We start from the raw sequence: 13,340 nt of genomic DNA, 5'->3' as shown, positions 1-13,340 counted from the left end.
CAGGAAAGAGAAATGCTTTATTTTCTGACACAAAAATTCAGCTTAAGAACTGGACTTATTATTGCTAAGGGTTTTCTTATGAATATAAATATATTTCACTATTATGAAGAAGAAAGAAAAGAGGAATAAAGAAGAAGAGAGAAGAACAAAATGGAAGGAAAGGTAAAGACTGAGGGAAGAGAGAAAAGCATTAAAAAAAGTTGGCTAAGGTTTCAGAGGAATCCTGCTTAGTCTTGGAATTATTGTAGTTGTAAGGTCTACACAATGAATTGAAGCCACCAGTTTCTCAATAGTAACAGCTGCCAATAAGCACCAGATACATACTTATGGGAGTCAGTTCACAAAAAGCCCCCTGGTGGATCAGTTGACAATAAGTGTGTGAATTCTAAATTTGTTTCCCTCACATAGCCTAACACTTTTTTTTTTCAATTTCCCATCACTACTATTGTGGAAGCAGAAGGTGGCCACTGTGTAATTGGAAATCTTGTGCCTTTGAACTACATTTCCCAGGAGTCCACTAACTTGTAGACAGGGAATAAATTAGGTGGGATTCCTGGTCTCACTCTCTTCATGTGCTAGTGAGTGACAAATTAAAAACAACTGACTTCCCCCTGGGCAATCCAAAGCAAAGCTAAAGTGGACCAAAGGCACAGGAAGTGATGCAAGGAAAAAGAGGGAGACCAGGAACCCCACCTAATTTATTCCCTGTCTATGTCAGCACATAATGACAGGAAGTTGGTGGGCTCCTGGGAAATGCAGTTCAAAGGCACAAGATTTCCAATTATACACCACAGAGGTATATTTTGTCCTTTCATTCTCTAAAGGGTTTTCTGAGTCCCAGATAAATGACCAGTTTGGGGATTAACTTCAAATTTAAGCTAAAATCCCACTAAAGGAAGCCTTTCTTGATTCATCTCAATCACAGGGCCTTCCTTCTTTTGAATATCTCTAATCTATCCTGGATAGAGCCTGTTTGTACATAGATAAATGTATATTGTCTAGAGATTATGAGCTCTTGAGGGGCAGGGACTGTTATAACTTCTCATTAGTTTTATTCTCAGTATTTAGTGCTGGGTACATAATAGTTACTTCATAAATGTTTACTGACTCACTGATTGACCAGTGACAATCCTTTCTCTTTGAACTAAGCTAAGGTGGCATTTGGACATCAGACAAATACATAGCCCATCCCCAGACCCCATTATAAGCTTTTAGAGCTTGTGATGTGGGCTGGCAGTGGGTAGTAGGGGTAATAATAGGAATGGGACCCTCATACACTGAAATCTTGTATTTCTCAGTAGTTAGCACTAATTGAACATCATTGTTTCAGCATAGTTGAAGAAGATGCCAGGCTACCAGACCTCAAAAAATGTCCCAACCTTGATTCCCAGGGTGTGGTAGCTCCACTCCTCAGAGGAAACTGCCTTCCTGTAGTGGAGTGGCTATTCCATGCTTTTATGCTTCAAAGAGGCTAAATTACTAGCCTTATCCATTAGTCCCAAGGCTAACTGATTAGTCCCCAGACTATTCCTATTTGGGCTATTATACCACCAAAACCTACCACTACTTCAAATAAAATTCTTTTCTTACTTCTAGATTGTATGGAGTTTGAGTTTCCCATTTTTGGGATGAGAGCCTTCTACCAAGTTGGGTGTGTTTCTCCCACATCACTTGGAAGGATACGACACAGTTATCTTTCACTTACTTAGCCTTGGAGAACTTAGTTTTAGTTCTAACAGCATGAGCTATTAAAAGAAAGTTTTTTCAGTAGTTAAAAGTAGGCTGCCAGGAACTAAATCTATTGTACAACAAAATCAAGTCATTCCCCAATTGATAAATGGGCAAGGGACATGCAAAAGAAATCAAAACTATCAATAAGCACATAAAAAAAAAACTCTCTTATAATTAGAGAAATGCCTGAAAACAACTCTGAGGTACCACCTCACAACTAGTAGATTAGCTAAAATGACAGCAAAGGAAAGCAATAAATGTTGGAGGGGCTGTGGTAAAATTGGGAAACTAACATAATGCTGGTGGAGTTGTGAATTGATACAACCATTCTGAAGGCAATTTGGAATTAAGACCAAAGGGCTTTAAAAGACAGTCTGCCATTTGATTCAGCCATAGCACTGCTGGGTTTCTGCCCCAAAGAGATAAGCAGCAAAAATACATGTACAAAAATTTTTATAGGCACTCTCTTTGTGGTGGCAAAACTTGGAAAATGAGAGGTTGTCCTTCGATTGGGGAATGGCTGAACAAATTGTGGTATATGTTGGTGATGGAATACTATTGTGCTCAAAGGAACAATGAACTGGAGGGATTCCATGTGAACTGGAATGACCTGCATAAACTGATGCAGAGTGAAAGGAGCAGAACACAGAGACAGATACACTGTAGCACAATTGAATGTAATGGACTTCTCTACTACTAGCAATGCAACCATCCAGGACAATTCTGAGGGACTTATGAGAAAGAATGCTGTCCATATCCAGAGGAAGAACTGTGGGAGTAGAAACACAGAAGAAAAACACCTGCTTGATCATATGGGTCGATGGGGATATGATTGGGAATGTAGACTCTAAATGATCACCCTAGTGCAAATATCAATAATATGGAAATAGGTCTTGATCAATGACACATGTAAAACCCACTTGAATTGTGCATTGGCTATGGAGGGGAGGTGTGGGAGGAAGTGAGGAAAAAATATAAATCATGTAACCATAAAAATATTCTAAATTAATTAAATAAAATATTAAATAAAAGTAGACTGCCACATGCTATAACAAATTGTATCTTGAAAAAAAAATAGAAAACAGAATAAGAGAATCTCAAGTCAGTAGAGTTCCTCAGAGAGCATCTATATCAGGTCACAACTGACCAGAACTGATCTCTACAAAAGTCTCCAAAAAGGCAGGTAGGAGTGAAAATGTTCTGGTTATATGGGAAGAATCAAACATTTGAAAAATGATATATTATTCTAATAGTCTAATGGACTCCCCAAGGAATGATGCCTAACAAGCAAGAAGAACTAGAATCTCTAATATATGAAAACAAATCTGGCTGCCAACATATATAAAAGTGAGGGATGGAACTCATAAGATGAATATGGTTCTAGAAAGCTTTCTCTCTTAAACCAATGAAATGGGAGAGGGAACAGCAACTGTTATAAATTTCCAATTGACAAATATATATATATATATATATATATATATATATATATATATATATATATATATATATATATATGGAAATCTAGGAATCAGAGTGAGGAAACATTATGGAAAGTATTAATACTGTCATCAGCATATTACTGACCAGAAACAACAATTATCTGGGCATCTCCTAGAATGTTCTCTCCTTCTGTTTCTCTCATTCTTTCTGTCTCTTTGTCTCTGTATCTCTCTCCATGTATATTTCCCTGCCTGTGTATGTGATTGTATCTCTGTCTCTGTTTTTCTCTCTGTATTTCTTTTCCCCTTTATCTGTCTGCCTGTTTCTCTCTGCCTCTGTCTCTCATCTAACCACTTATGTATCTCTCCTCAAAGAACAGTTTAGGGTCACACAGTTCTTTTCCCTCCAATGTAGTCAAAGTGGGTCTTTTAAGTAAAGGCAACATAAATAATTAGAACTATCTCATACACTAGAGAAGAAGAAAAAACCCTATTTTTTCAACTAACTAAAATAAAATGTTTTCCTTTACCATCATAGTAACTGCACTAAATAGAACACAAACAACTATTTTATTATAAAAAAATTGGTCTCCTAAATTGTACTCAAACCATTTTAGTAATTATTACTAATGAATCAAATAGAGGTAGACATTGTTTAGTTTTTTTCATTCTTATGATGCCATTTGGAATTTTTTGACAAAGATATTGGAGTGTCTTATTTCATTCTCCAACCCATTTTATGGATGAGGAAACTGAGACTGAGAGGTCAAATGACCTCTACAGGATCATACAGCTAGTGTTTGCATTCATATTTGAACTCATTTTCAGGACTATAGGAACAGGGATTTCTCTATAGCTCTGTCTAGCTGTCTCTCCTTTGCTGTTGTTCAGTTGCTTTAGTCATATCTTTATGATGCCATTTGGGTTTATTTATTTATTTAGTGGCAAGAGTACAGGGTGGTTTGCCATTACCTTCTCCAGCATATTTTATAGAGGAGGACCTGAGGCAAACAGAGTTTAGTGATTTTTTTCTGGGTCACAAAACTAGAGAGTATCCAAGGACAAATTTAAATGCAGGACTATGAGTCTTCCAGACTCCAGGCTCCTATTTGACTTAGATGCCCTTGTGTAGGCATGATTTTTGGACCATCCTTCTCAATGGTGTAATTCATTTTGGGGCCCTTTGAATTCCCACACAGAGAGAGAATCCTTCTTACTTGGTAGAGCAAATAGGATGATTTTTTTTTGCTTAGAAATGCTGTTTGGGAAAAGAGCACTTAATTAGGAGTCCAAAGACTTAGAATCTTGCTTGAATTTATACTAATTTCTTCTGTGATTGCACAGAATCTGACCAATCCTTTTATGGCTCTGTCTCCTCATTTGGGAAAAAAAAGGAATAATAATTTCTTCCAGTTAGGAGTCACACAGAAAGTGTTTTCTATGAATCAAGAGTTCCTACATGAGAGTATCATGCTCAGCACAGGTCATTGGGCTTGTAGGTATTAATGGATAAATTAATAGAAACACAAAGAAGAGAATGGAGGATAGAGGTGCTACTACATTACAAAGTACTAGTGTGACCATGTGGCATAGTGGCTAGGACTTTGATTTTTGAGTCAAGAAGGTATGGATTGGAATCCCCCCTCAAATCTTTATTAAGAGTATAAATCTGAAAAAGATCACTTAAGTCAATCAGTCTCAAGTTACCTTTCTGTAAGAGGAGGTAATAATAATGATATTTATCTCACACAGATCTTAGGAGAATCAAATGAGAAAATGGAGCAAAAACTTTTTGCAAACCTTTAAGTCCTTCTGGAAATATGAGCAATTATTCTTTTTGATGGCAAGGACTATAGTTCATCTAAACTTTGTTAACAAACTCCTCCCTCCAAATTTAATTCAATGTGTTGCATAAAGTATACAGTTCATCAACATTGCCTAATTAAATGCTCATTAGGATGGCATAGGCATCCATCTCTTAAATTGCTCCTTCACTTATTGAAGGATGATGAGCTTGAAAATCTAGCAAATACCAGCTGACATTTATAGAGCACCCAAATATTTGAAAACAGTCTAAATACCTGATCTCATTGGAACCCTGAGTCTATCCTGGGAGAGAAGTACTACAAGGCTTATTCTGCATGTCTTATGGATAAGGAAACAGAAGTCAAGTAACTTACCCATGAGGAATCAGGTAGCTAATATCTGAGATGCAGAAGGTTTTCATCTAGTCCTTCCTGCCTCCGGGTCCTGCAAGGTTTCCACCATACCATGTGGCTATCTATAAAAACACTGCACTCTTGGATTGGACATTCTGCAACTTTTCTGGCTTCATATAAAGAAAAGAGACTAGAACTCCAAAGAGGATGGTTAACCAAGAACTTTATATTTCAGATTTGGCATGGAAGACTCAAGTCTAGAAGCACATGATCCCATTGAATAAACTCTTCACTAGTCACTGAGGCAAAGAGTTCAAAGGTTTTGAGTAACAGGGTGATGGTCACTCCTGGCCATTACTGCTTCAAAGTTGGCAGTAGAATGAGTAAGGTTCACCACCAGCCTCCATTCAACTCAGCCTCAGGAAACACAAAAGAAAGGGACATCACAGCACCTATGAGTTAGTCCCATAGCACTGGGCCCTGTAGTGGAATATTTCAATGACAGTAGCTGAAGTTAGTAATGAGGCAGGGAATTTATGCAGAGAAGGGAGCCCTGCAATTCTTAGGAGATGGTGCTCCCTTGGAGATAGCTGTTAGCTCTGCTGCCAACTCATGTGATTCTGCTCTGACCATGGGGAAAAGAATCTACTACTACTATACCCAAAGAGCATTTTCTCCTGGGAACTTTGTCATTCTGAACATGTAAGAAAAGATCTCGAAAGGGCATCAACTAAAGGTGAATTTGAGTCCTGTAGCTCTATGACATTGACCAAGTCACTGAATATGTCTCTCTGAGTTTATTCCTCTTTGAATGGGTATGATAATCTTAGACCTGAACACAATCAGAGGGTTTTGATGAAGACCAAATGTGATATTGAACATGGAAGAGAAATGGGGTAGTAAAAAGATCTCCACCTTGTAGGGTGGACTAAAAATTAAAATTAATGTACAATCATTAATAATATTATATTTTAAGTGATTTATTAATGATCATTAGAAGTAAAGTAATGAAAAGGTAACAAAATAAAACCACATGGCCATGGCTAATCTACGTGTTCAAGAATCCCACTCCACCATAATCTCAACAAGGAGCATAAAAGCCGAGACCAGGAACCCCACCCAATATATCTTCCTATCTATGTCACCACATAATGACAGGAACTCAGTGGGCTCCTGGGAAATGAAGTTTTTAGGATAACAGATTTCCAATTACACATTGGTGAAGAGATCACTGAACTTGAGGAAGCTTGAGATGGAACTGGAGGTCACAGTGAAACTTTAGGCAACCTTAATATCCTCATTCGTAAAATGCAAATAAGCAATTAGGTGATGTAGTGGATGGAGTGCCAAGGTTGGAATTAGGAAAACTCATCTTCCTGAGTTCAAATTTGGCTTCTGACACCTCCTAGCTGTGTGACCTTGGGCAAGTCATTTAATCCTATTTATTTGGTTTCCCCATTTGTAAAATGAGCTAAAGAAAATCATGGCAAACTACTCTAATATATTTGCCAAGAAAACCTCAAATAGCATCATGAAGACTTTGACAAGAGTGAAAAATGACATTGCATTCTCTAATTCTCAGGACCATTGTGAGACCAATAACTTTTAACTTCTAAATGACATCCTTATTATCATAAATGTTACTGCTATTCTTTTTTTTTTAATCTACTAAGAAGTTATCTATCATTTGGGAACAACTGAACAAATTGTAGAATATGATAGTGATGAAATACTATTGGGTTATAAGAAATAACAGGCAGAAAGATTTCAGAAAAATCTGGAGAAACTTACATGAATTGATTCAAAGGGAAATGAGCAGAACCAGAAGAGCAATATACACAGTGACAGCAATATTTCATGATGAACAACTGAGTGACCTAGTTAATCTCAGCAATGCAGTGATCTAAGACAATCCCAGAGACTCATGATAAAAATGCCATCTGAGAAAGAACTAATGAAGTCTGAGTGCAGACTGAAATAGACTATTTCATTTTTTCTCCTTTTTCACTTGAGATCTGTTCTACAAAATGACTAATATGGGAATATGTTTCATATAACTGCATATGTGAACTCTGTATCAGATTGTTTACTCTCTCAGGGAGGGGAGAGTACTGAGAGGGAGGGGAGAAAGAGAGTCAGAACAAGGGAGAGAATTTGGAATTCAAAACTAAAAAGCCTTCAGATTCTCCCCTGTCGATAAGGGCTCTTCTTTTCCTAGTAAGGAAAGACTATTAGATTTATTGAAGGTAATGATGTGACTACTTCGTATGCTATACTCACAACTATAAAATGTAGTAATGACAAACGAATGATTAAAAAAACATTTATTACATGCAAAATACTTGCCAAGTGCTGGGGATACATATTGAAAATCAAAACAGTGCCTACTCTCAAGGACTCACAAGAAACACATAAAGGACATTTCGCATGCATGTCATCCAAAGGATCAGGCTGCATGGACAGAGCAAATGGTAACACATCTTCCTTAATATCACTTCCACTGATGTCATTCTGCATTTATAATTTCATTCATAAAAACTGTTTCAATGACTAATTGTTAATCATTTGGCAATTTCAATATCTTAGAGGGAAGAATATTTTTCCTCTAGGTTTTGAGTAGGACTGGCTACAGAGAGAACAGGGGATGAAGAACTCGGAGAAGCAGTTGTCAGTTACATCTCTAAGAGAGCTACTCCACTGGGGGATGGATTCAGAGAATGTACAGAAAGCACAGTAGGTCATTCCAGAATTTACATTATACCCAAGACCTTTAAGTTTACCTATCTTTTAAGTGGCAATATTTTAGTTTTTTGTGCTGGTAGTAAGGGAGATAATAGTATCCCTACCTCCTAGGTAGCACCCGCCTCCCAGAGTCCTTGTGAGAATTAAATGAAGTAATATTTATGAAAAGCTTAGCACTCTGTCTGGCACATAATAGTTGCTATATAAATGGTGGCTATTTGGAATATTTTAATTATTATTTGTTAGTGGTGGTAGTAGAACCCTTCTGCACATGAATTTCTTCTCTCAATTTTAGGTTGGGTATAGCCCATGTAAAGATTAAATTTAGGTTCTTCTCTCAATTTTAGGTTAGGTATAGCCCATATAAAGATTAAATTTAACTCTCCCCTGATTGTGAAAATGAAATTAACTCCCCTGACCATTTTTAGATCTAATCACCAAAAGTGTAAACATCCCACTTAATCATTAAGTGGGGAGGTCTGTGACCCAAGCGTGCAATAGTGGGCGATGAATCAGAATCAAACAGACTGCCCTGTGGGCTGTCCTAAGCAAAGCTTCAACTTTGGTAGATGTAAAAATTTGGGGAATGCACAGGAAGTGACACAAAAGAAAGTGTCTTTAAAAGGGAGTTGCAGCTTCCTGAGTGGAGTTCAATTTGGACTTCATCTTCTGGAGCTCTGAGTTAGAATTGGAGGCTAGTCAACAATCTGTTGACTGAACCTGAGACCTGTACTTTGGTGAGACTGTCCTTGAATCTCTCCCTTTGGACTGACACATGGTGAGTGAAAAGGCTGACTCCTTTCCTGGATTTTCTGAAGAGACTAGCATCAGAAGAAACCTACCTCTTGAGATAGACTTCCCCAGGTCCTCAGCTTTGCTGAGATCTCTCAGGCTAAGGACTAACTCTCCTTACCTGGGTTGAGCCAGGGGCTGGTAATAAAATTACTTAGTGCTTAGTCTAGACATCTTACTTTATCCTCTCTATAATTTCCTACTTTATTCTTTCTATGTTTTGTAAATAAATTGTAAATAAATCTCTTTGGAATAAATTAAATTCTTGGTGACCACACTCTTAAATAATTCAGTCCAACCTTTTTATATAAGCCCCCTTTCCCCCCTTACATGTAGAACAGGACCCTAGTTTATTAGTTGTCTTCACCATCTTCTAAAGGGTTGTGATGTTAGCCATGGTGGTCATGATGGTTTAACCCACCAACTACCTTCTGCCTTCTCTCTCTTCCCTCTTCCTTAGGTGGACTTTCACATCAGCTGCAGCAATAGAGTCAGCTAGTCATTTGGTTATTTTGATGTGATAATAAAGATGATAGGTATTTTCTTCACAGCGGTTATACTCCTGGATAATTACTCTACAATTTGGGATAGTACTCTGGGGAATACTCCTTGGAGAAGGCTTCTAATTCACTGTCCTACTGTTGTTCAGTAGTTTTTGCCATTTCCAACTCTTTATAACCACATCTGGGGTTTTCTTGGCAAAAATACTGGAGTGACTTGACATTCTCTTCTCCAGCTTATTTTATTTTATATTGTTGGGATCATACATGTATTATCACACAATATAGAATAATCTTATAAAAACCAAAACCCCCAAACATATACCAAATAAATAAGTGAAAAATCATATGCTTTTATTTGCATTCCTATTCCAATACTTCTTATTCCAGAAGTGCACAGCATTCTTTGTCATAAATCCTTCAGAATTGTCTTGGATAATCGTATTGCTGATAGTAGCTAAGTATATCACATTTGATCATTCCACAATGTTGCTGTTACTATGTACAATGTTTTCCTGGTTTTGCTTATTTCACTGTTCATCAGTTCACATAGGTCTTTCTAATTCTTTCTGAAATCATCCTGCTCATCATTCCTTAGAACACAATAGAATTCCATCATCATCATAAGCCACAATTTGCTCAGACATTTCCTAATTGAGGGGCATCCCTTTAGTTTCCAATTCTTTGTTATCATAAGAAGAGTAATTAGAAAGAATATTGTACAAGCAAGTCCTTTCCCATTTTAAAAAATCTCTTCTGAATACATATGTAGTAGTCATATTTCTGGATCAAAAGATATGCATTCCTTTACAGCCCTTTGGGTATAATTCAAAATTGCCCTCCAGAATGGCTCAATTAGTTCACAACTCCACCAGTAATGCATTTATGTCCAAATTTTGCCACATCCCCCCAACAGTTGTCATTTTCTGTTACTGATATATTGTCCAATCTGATAGGTGTGAGGTGATACCTCCAAGTTGTTTTATTTTACATTACTCTAATGAAGAGTTACTTAGAACATTTGTTCATATGATTATTGATAGCTTTTATTACTTCATCTGAAAACCTATTTATATCCATTGACCATTTGTCAGTGGGGAATTGACTTGTATTCTTATAAATTTAACTTAGTTCCTTATATATTTGAGAAATAAGACATTTATAAGAGAAATTTGTTATAATTTTCCCATTTTGTTGTTTCCCCTCTAATCTTGGTTGCATTGGTTTTATTTGTTTAAAAAAAAAACTTTAAATTTAATATAACCAAAATTATTCATTTTACATCTTATGTTCTCTATCTCTTTTTTTGTCATAAATTCTTCCCTTTTCCATAGATCTGACAGAAAAAAAACTATTAGGTTTCCCTAATTTACTTATATCACTCTTCATATCTAAAACATATACCCATTTTGATTTTGTATAGGTATAGGTATAGGATGTGAGATATTGACCTATACCTAAATTTTGCATACTATTTTCTAATTTTCTCTGTAGTTTTTGTTAAATAGTGAGTTCTTATCCTAAAAACTGGGCTCTTTGGGTTTATCAAACAGTAGATTGATGAAGTCATTTACCCCTAATCTATTCCATTGATCTACCCTTCTCTTTCTTAACTGGTACCAGATTATTTTGATGATTAGTGCTTTATGGTATAGTTTAAGATCTGGTACTTCTAGGCTGCCATCCTTTACATTTTTTCCCATTATTTCCCTTGATATTCTTAATCTTTCTCTTTCCAGATGAATTTTGTTATTATTTTTCTAGGTGTAGAAAAGATATTTTGGTAATTTGATTGGTATGTCACTGAATAAGTAAATTCATTAAATTGTCATTTTTAATATTTTTGCTCAGCCTACCCATGAGTAATTAACATTTATCCAATAGTTGAGTTCTAACTTTATTTGTGTGAAAACTATTTCATAATTGTTTTCATATAATTCTTGTGTTTATCTTGGCAAATGGATTCCCAAGTATTTTATATTGTCTAGAGTGATTTTAAATAGAACTTCTCTCTCTAATTCTTGCTGTTGGATTTTGTTGGAAATATATAGCAATGCTGGTGGTTTATGTGGGTTCATTTTGTGTCCTACCACTTTGCTAAAGTTATTATTTCAGCTAGTCTTTTAGTAGATTCTATAGGATTCTCTAAGTATACCATATAAGTATATCATATCTTCCACAGAGTGATAGTTTAGTTTCCTCAGTGCTTACTTTAATTCCTTCAATTCCTTTTTCTTTTCTTATTGCTAAAGCTAGCCATTCTAGTACATTATTCTATAATAGTGGTGATAATGAGCATCCTTGCTTCACTCCTGATCTTATTGGAAAGACTTTCCAACTCCTTTTACAAATGGGGGAGCACCAAGCAATTTTCCAATATCACATAGCTAGTAACAGATTTGAACTCCAGATAATATTCCTGACTTAAAGTCTGGCATTCTATCCTATACACTATCTGGCTGCCCTTCCTCTTATGTTACAGTTTAATTTTTTTAAATAAAAGTTTCTCTGCATGGTATGATGGAAGCTCCATATGAACAAATCTGGAGGACCTCCCCAGAAACCTCTATTAATATACTAGTTATGTCTGCTACTTCTAGGCTGCTTAGTGACCCCTCTGAGGTTTTCCTCAAGAGAATGATTTCTTGGTGAAGAGATTTCTCAGAGGTTCACCTCTCATGATACCTAAGTAGAAATAGGGAATAACCTTTCTGAGTTGAGAACAAGTAAAGCAAGCTAGAAGGAGGCCAGTTAAAAGGATAACTAGACTAGAATCTAATCCCAGATCAGCCACAAATCAGATATTTTATTAGATAAACAGCACTTGGCTCTTTTGGTGGGGTTAATATGGAGTAGAATGTTGTTCAGGTATATTCTCAGACTTCCTTCCACGTATCAGGGAGGAGCTGAGGTACTTATTTATGAACTCCTAGAGACATCCTATCATTTTCTGCCCTGCCAATGCTTGTACTGCTGCTATTGCCCCAATCTAACACACACACACACACACACACACACACACACACACACACACACACACAGAATCGTCTTTCAACTTTTAATGAGGTCTCCACATTTGTCTCTGAAAAGCCAATGGATACTCCATTATTCCACTCATATTGATGACTTTCCAAGAGTAAATCATTCTTCCTTGACTACCAAAACCTTGAAAATGTTGTCTGGCCAACAATATCACTTACATAGATAGCATTTTGAGTCTTCTGAAGCAAAATTTGCCTCTGAAGATTCCAGTTCTGTTTCTTAGGGCCAAGGAGAACATGTCTAATTCCTCTTCCACTAAACACATCTTAAAATACTTCACCTCCCCCCCAACACTTACGTTTTAATTTTCTTAGATAAATATGTCCACTTCCTTAATGGGTCTTCAATATGAAATATTTCCTGTTGAACTTACCCGTGTATGCTCCAGATAATAATTTCTTTCTGAAAATGTGATACTCAGGACTCAATCAATAAAATACTTAGAAGTACTCCAAAAAGGGCAGAGAAGAGCATTATCATCACTGTTCTATTTTAGGGTAAAAGATTTCTTAATGTGGTCTTGTATTCCATTAGCATTCTTGCTTCCCAGTCATATTATTGACAAATATTATTCTCAAAGCTCAGTAATAGCAACTGAACTTTTCAGATGAACCATACATTCTTTAGAGTGATTGAATGCCAGTTGTTTTGAATCCAAAATAATGCTGATTCCAAAGGGAGAAAGTATTGAGTCCAAGTGAGGGAAGGAACACCAAAGACCTACCTTGTAGAATTTTGCACAAGCCCAACCAAGACTTCTGGGTTCATACAAACCATGTTTATTCCTGGAAGATAACCTGTAAATAAGCTTTCTGTCTCTTGTTAGCTCACCATTGATACAACAGTAATAAAGAGAAACCGAGGCACAAAGTTCTGAGCAGAACTAATTTATTAATAAGTCTAGCTTTAGTCAATTAAGAGATCCTAGGGAAGAA

Source organism: Monodelphis domestica, chromosome 6 (genome assembly GCF_027887165.1).
Source record: "Monodelphis domestica isolate mMonDom1 chromosome 6, mMonDom1.pri, whole genome shotgun sequence".
Classification (NCBI taxonomy): Eukaryota; Metazoa; Chordata; class Mammalia; order Didelphimorphia; family Didelphidae; genus Monodelphis; species Monodelphis domestica.
This window is presented reverse-complemented; position numbering follows the sequence as displayed.